We start from the raw sequence: 7,384 nt of genomic DNA, 5'->3' as shown, positions 1-7,384 counted from the left end.
CACAACTATGAGATGATACAGTGAGCCACTGATTGTACACTTTGGGTGATTATATGGTATGTGAATATGTCTCAATAAAATTGCATTAAAAAAAAGGACTGAGGGACTGACCTGGATTGAAGAACTCCAAACAGACACGAGAATTAAATGTAACGAGTATTTCTGGATGGGATCATGAACCATAAATGAAAATGAGATATTGATGGGAGAGTTGTTGAAATCTGAAAGAGATTGTGGATGAGTGGTATGTTGTGTCAAAGTGGATTTCCTGATTTGAAGTATTGTACACTGGCTATGTAGAAGAGTGTTCTTGATTGGGAAATACACACTGGAGTACGTCAGGGTGATGGCATATCATTTCTGCAGTGTGCAAATGGTCTAAGAAATTAATGATAATGGGTCCAGAAAGACAGAGAGTGGGTGATGGAGTGAATACAAAAGACGTAATCATTGGGGGAATCAGGGGGACAGAGATACAGCAGTTTTCTGTACTACTCTGGACAATTTTTAGGTTTGAAATTATTTCAAAATAAATAACCACCAAAATAAGAACGTTCCCAATAAAAAATGTCAGGCCCAACCTCCCTGGGACTGAAGGCCTGGAGAGCGGAGGCTTTCCATGCCTCTGTCCTCACCCGCGATCCCTCGTTCTCCTTTCTCCAAGCCCCCAGCAGCCCCAGCTCTGGAGAGGATCCGGGAGGCTCTAGAAGAGCAGATTTGAGCCCAGGCACCCTGGCAGGCAGTGTGGACCCAGCAATCACTACAACCTCCAGGCAAGTACAGGGAAGAAGGAATAATTCCTATCTTGTTGATGAAGAAACCAAGATGAGGTGAATAACTGTAGGTATTAAAGCTACTTCACCAAATATTTCTGGCTCTCTGTTTTCTGGCACGTGGTGGGACTGCATTTCCTGGCTCTTCAGGGTTGGGTGGGGCCATGTGGCCTTTTCTGACCCATGAGTTGTGAGCCGAAGTGGTTTGTGTCACTACCAGGCTGGAGCATTTAATTGCAGATTCACCTTCCAGCATGTTCTTTCACTAGACCATTGCAACCAGCATCAGAGGGATTGCCTGTGGGGGCCTCTGACTCATGCAGGATCAGTTGCAAGTGTCGGGGGGAGTTAACACCCACAGAGCCAGCCTGGATCGATGGGGGACGGGCTGAGGACAAAATGCTCCCTGGAGACATCTCACAAGGCCCCAACTCCATGAGGCATCCTTGAACTCGATTTCCTTCCCTGCCTGTTTCTCTGCTGGCCCTGCCCTTTGGTTCTGAGACACACAATCTACTTACACAAGCCTTTGTTTTGGGCATCGCCCTGGGGGAGCTAGGCTAATACACTCCAGTTTTTTCTAACACTGGATAGCAGGTTGCCTGTTTGGATGGAAGGACAAGACTTTACACTCATCCAGACTATGTGAAATCTGTTCCACAATGGTCTGGTATCTGTACAAAGGCGGCAGTTGGACCAGAGGGCCGTGTGGGTTTTATTTCCTAAATAAATAAACAGAGAGAGGGAGAGGGTATCTCTTTCCTCTGGTCACTCAAAGGTCTCCTAGAGTGCCTGACAATTATTGTCTGCTTTTGAAGGCCGTTGGCACCTTCCTGATGCTTCTTTTTCAAGCTTGATCTGAAAATTAAAAAAATATCCATGTGCAACTCCAGTTCCACTCATTCCCTTCCCAGGTCTCTGAGCTTGAGGACAAATCAGTCTAGAGTTTTTGTTTCTCAGCAGAATTGTAAAAAGGACAGTGGGATGGCAGCTGGCCGGGAGGCCTGGAGGAGAGATGCTACCTGCTGTGAAGGAAATGGAGAGAGGGAACATACCGGGGTTGGGGAGCACTTCTCCCCTGCAGTGGGAGTGGGGAGCCCCCTTCTCTCCCGTGGCTGCCTGGAGACGAGGCGGGGGAAGGAGCCCGTGGGCCTGCTGGGCCGTGGCTGGCTGGGTGCAAGGAACAGCAGGCCAGGCGGTGTGGCTAGTGGAGGCTGAGGGCGCTGAGCCCCGTGCCGCCCTCCCCCGAGTCATGCCAGAAAGGTCAGCCCTGGCGATGCCAACCCAGGGAAGGTTCTTCAGGTCTGCCAAGATGCAGACCGGGATGAACGCTGCAAATATTTCTCGGCCCAGATGGCCGCGGGGGCGTTGAGTCTCAGCCCTGCCGCTAGGAGCACAGGACCCACCACTTAGCCTCACTGAGCCTCTGTTTCCTCAATGGCAAACATGGGCGTCATGATGCCACCTCCCAGCATGGTTAGAAGGACTAAATGATAAAAACACAACGGCAGATACCAGGCACACTAGAGTACATGCTGGGCATCCCTTTTACATGAAATTGTAGGTGCAGCAGACCTAAGCTGCAGCACCTGGCAGCAGGCCCGTGGCTGTCCATGGCCAGGCCTGGGGGGGTGGACCGCGAAGGTGCTCAGGGAACTGGCTGGTGGGATGGAATAGGATGCGGGTTCACGGGTGTGAGCATTTGCAAAACTCATCAAACTGTATTCTTAAAAACAGGTGCAACTGGTGTTGGGACAACCGGGTACCTGTATGCTAAACAACAGGGTTGAGCTTTCTTCCTCAAACCACATACAAAAGTTAACTCAAAATGAGCCATTGGCCTAAATGTAAAAGCTAAGACAATAAAATGCCTAGGAGAAAACGAAGGGGTACATTTCCCTCATCCTGGGTTAGGCAAAAGTCTTTAAGTATGACACCAAAAACACACGACAAAAGAAAAAATAGATACATTGGACTTCATCAAAATCAAATACTTTTGTGCTTCAAAGAACACCATCAAGGAAGTGCAATGACAAGACATAGGAAGGAAGAAAATATTTGGAAACCATGTATCTGATAAGGGACTTGTATCAAGAATATATAAAGAACAATTACAACTCAATAATAACAAGACAAATAAGTCAATTAAAAATGGACAAAGGGTCTGAATAGATATTTCTCTGAAGTAGATATACAAATGGCCAATAAGCACTTGAAAAGATTCTCCACACCGCTAGCCATTAGGGAAACGCACATCAAAACCGCAACGAGATGCCACTTCCCACCCGCCGGGATGACTCTCATTAGGAAGACATGATTACCGGTGTTGGTGATGCGGGGAAGTTGGAACTCTTGTATATTTCTGGTCTGGCATCTCCTCAACTGATTAAGTAGAGTGACCATATGACCTGGAGACTCCACTCTGAGGCAGAGAACTGAAAACATATGTCCACAGGACAATGAGTACATGAGAGTTCACAGCAGCATTATTTATAATAACCCAGATGTCCATCAGGCAATGGTTGGTAAAGCAAAATATAATTGGGATCGTTCTAGTTCACCAGCTGTTGGGAAGGCACAAAGTGATCTCTGCTGGCCTTCTCTCCAGGCCTCTGGGTTCCAACGTCTTTCCCCGGGGTGATTCCTTTCTGCATCTCCAAAGGCCTGGGCTGAGCTGTGAGTGCTGAGAGGAGGTATGCCGAGCTGCTTGGGCTGTGCTACGTTGAGTCTCTCATTTAAGCACCAGCTAATTAAGTCAAACATCATTCATTGCAGCAGGCACATCTCCTAGCCGACTGCAGATGTAATCAGCACAGATGAGGTTCACACGCCATTGGCTCATGTCCACAGCAGTAGATACAGACACCTTCACCTGGCCAAGTTGACCCCTGAACCTAACTACCACAGGGATGTTATTCCACCATACAAGGGAGGGGAGTATTGTTACGTGCTACGACATGGAAGAACCTTGGAAAGGCTGGCTAAGTGAAAGAAGCCCTGCACAAAAGATCACACACAGTGTGGTTCCACTTACATGGAATGTCCAGAGCGGACAAGCCTGCAGAGACAGCAAGGAGAATAGTGGTTGCCAAGACTAATTATTGTGCCCTTACAACAACTTACCATCATTCTTACTTTAAGATGGAGAAACTGAGGCATGGAGAGGTTAAGTGGCTTGGCCAAGGGAAGGAGCCGGGTTTCCTGCACAGTCACACACACATAAAGCCTCCCAGGTTGGTTAGCTACAGTGGAGGTGGCATGGGGGGGGTTGTGAGCCACAGAGATGCCCTCCGCTCGCCGGGCCATGGTGAGCTGGCATTGGGGGTTCGGTCTGTTTGTGGAGCCTGTGCCGCGTGCCGGGATCTGGTTAGGCACCGAACTCACAGCCCCACCTCACCCCAAGAGGTGGACATCGCGGCTTCCCCATGTCACCGCAGAGGCAACGCAGGGGCTGGGGGACTTGCCCATGGTCACTCATTGTGCTGCTGGCCCCATCGTCCCAGGGAGGGGGGCAGGCCTGGCTCGCGGGAGCCATGGAGGGGCGTCCGGACCCGCAGGTGGCCCTGGGGGAGGGGCCGAGTCTGGGCGAGGCGGCGTGCTGCTCAGCTCAGCCTCAGCTGGCTTCGTCCACCCCGTCCGTGCAGCCAGAGCAGCTGATGGCTGCATGGATTTGAGTTTCCCTTGGTGGAGTCCCGTCCAGCACAGCCTCGGAGGCCTGGCCGGGCGGGCGGGCGGCTGGTTGAAAGGTTTGCTCACGCCGGCTGCCCAGGGACGGCTCCGCTGCGAGAAGCCTCCCCACTATTAGAGCTATTTTTAAAGTGCTTCTCTCTCTCTGAGGGTCTTCCCATTTTCTGACGTCTGTTGTTTCTTCCTGCTGATTGGACAAAGTGGGGGGATTTCAGAGAATTCAGCGGGAGGCAGCTGTGTGACCCTTCATTAATGCCACTGCCACTCAGCATGGAGCTCGGAGGCCACGCTGGGATTTGTCCCCACGCTCAAGTCGTGTTCCAGGGGCTTCAGTTCCATGATCCAGTGACCTCCAGAGAGAGGGAAGAGCAGCGAGGCAGAGACCCCGAGGGGACAGGGAGAGGCAGAGGTGGAGTGAGAGGAGCGAGAGGGACAGGCAGCCGCAGAGCCGGGCTCTATTAAAGAGACACAAGAAAAGGCAGACAGAGAGACTGAGATGGGTGCGGGTGTGCAAGGGGCCACAGCGGGGCAGACACATGCGAAGCCAGAGCTGTCACCCTGCCAACTCCAAGGGAGCCCCTGGAGACAAGCCAACGGGGGTCCCAATAGAAGACCTTCACAATGGACAGAACTACAGCGCGAGAGACAGAGACAGGGCAAAGAAACAGGGGAACAAAGACAGACACACACACATGACAGACACCAAAGAGGGACAGATACCCATGCTCAAACTCAGAGTGTCGGAGTTTAAAGAGCCAAAGAGACACACCAGAGAGAGACATGGAGACCCATAAAGAGACAGAGATGAGAGGCAGAGAAAAGAGAGACAGAAGAAGGGGGTGACACAGGCCTGACCGGCCCAATCTCCCGCCAGGGCTCCCCTTTTCTCTTCCTTCCATGGCTGCATCCTTCTCTCAGCGTCAGAAGCAGTGGTGAGACCCAGCTGTCCAGGAGCTCTGCTTTGTGTCTGTTCTGAAAAGGCAAGGCAGAGGAGTTGACACGTGGTTGCTTTTGGCTGCCATTTTGGTTTCCGTAAACCTAAGTGTTGCCTCAGTTTCCCCGAGAGCTATTCCTCTCTGAGGAGGTGCCCGTCCTCAGGGGAGGGCAGGGTCCACACCACCAGCTCCCAGCCCTCAGTGCTGCCCCGGCTCTGCGCCTCAGGACGAAAGCTGGGCCATCCGCCTAGCAGTTATTCTTTCCCCCGAATTCCCCCCCACCGATGGAAGACGCCATCCACCCACCGGCCACAGCAGAATCCCGAGTGTCCGCCCGACTCCCCTCACGGCCGACCAGCCACACTCTGCCCTCAGTGCTCCGAAGAGCCCCTTGACTCGAACTGTGTCCTGCGCTGCCCTGTTGGCTGCGTCACCCTCACCCCTCACGCGGGCTCCTAGGGCAGCCTCTTACCTGCGCTCCCTGCCTCTGTCACTTCCTGGGCCAGCTGGTCAGCCTTCAGAGCGATCTTTCTAAACACATGGCGGCTTTCTGCTGAATTCAAAACAATAGTTTAAACCAAAATCATGAGGCGATCCCACTGCCTACAGTAAGACAAACTCCAAACCTTACAGTGGCATTCAGGGCCCTTTGCAATCTTGCTTCAAACTCCTCTGCTGCCTCTTCTCCTTTCCCTCTCATGTACTTCCTGCTTGGGACTACATGCCATCCCTCAAACTCACCATATGCTTTCCTGCCTCTGTGTTTGTCCGTGCTATTCTCTGTGCTGGGAATGCTCTTTCCCCTGCCTTGACCACCTAGAAAAACTCCTATGCATCCTTCAAGACCCAATTCATATGTTACCTTCTCCTCTCTGTGATGTCTTAGCTCCAGAAAAGATAAATGGTGCCTCTATGTTCCCATAGGACTTCGCAAATACATAAATTTGAAAAGTTGTCATGTACTACTTGGCATCTTGTCTCTGGAAATCACATGGCACCTGAGAGCATGGGGTCTAGACTCAGAGACCTGGGTGTGCATCATCACTTTACTGTTTACTAGCTATGTCACCTTGAATAAACAAAGCTTGGAGCTCCAAAATGCAAGTAATAAGAATAACTAAATCACAGGGTTTTTGTAAGAATTAAATTTTTTTAAAGAAAGCTTTTAATTTTAGTAACATACGCAGCTCAAATGTCCCCAATTTATCCTTTCAAGTGTAGAATTCAGTGTGTTAATTACATTCACAATATTGTGCCGCCATCACCAACTTCCATTACCCCTACTTTTTTATCACCTCAAACAGAACCTCTGCGCTAATTATGCAATAATTCCCCCTTCCCCCCATTTAACATTTAACTTTAAAATTGAAATGAAATTTACTGTAATTCTCAGATGGTACCTGGCATACAGCCAGCGCTTAATAAATGTTCCTTCTAGACCACTTTTTGCTACCATTTCTGTCTCTGAGAGACTGTTTGCCCTTTGAGGGCAGGGACTGAGTCTCTGTATCCTGGCACCCGGCACAGAACCTGTAACACCCCAGATGCCCTTACGGGTGAGAGTGAGCTCCGTGTCACCTGCATCAGGCAGCCAAGGCGGGTGGATAGCTGGGTGGGGCAGCCAGGGGTGGCGAGTTCCCTGTCTACCTATTCTCATATCCCTCTCCTACGGGTGTTAACTGCCCCCTCCCCACAAAAGACCTCTGTCCCTTTATTTGGCTCCCTAATCTGGCTGTCTGGTTGCCGTGGAAACCAGTGGTTTCACACAGGACAAAGCACAGGGAGACTCAGCAATAGACAGAAACTTGCAAACACATTATGTATCATAAAAAGAGAACCTGGGAGGCTGTGGGGTGCAATAAAGGTTTCACTGCCACTTGTTTAGGAAAAAAAAATTAAAATCTCCACAGGCTCCAGCTGGAAAAGGGCTTTGCCACCATATTTATACATTTTCTTTCATTTTTTGTTCTTGTATTGTTGATGGATTTT

The sequence above is a fragment of the Tamandua tetradactyla genome, chromosome 8, assembly GCF_023851605.1.
Source record: "Tamandua tetradactyla isolate mTamTet1 chromosome 8, mTamTet1.pri, whole genome shotgun sequence".
NCBI lineage: Eukaryota > Metazoa > Chordata > Mammalia > Pilosa > Myrmecophagidae > Tamandua > Tamandua tetradactyla.
This window is presented reverse-complemented; position numbering follows the sequence as displayed.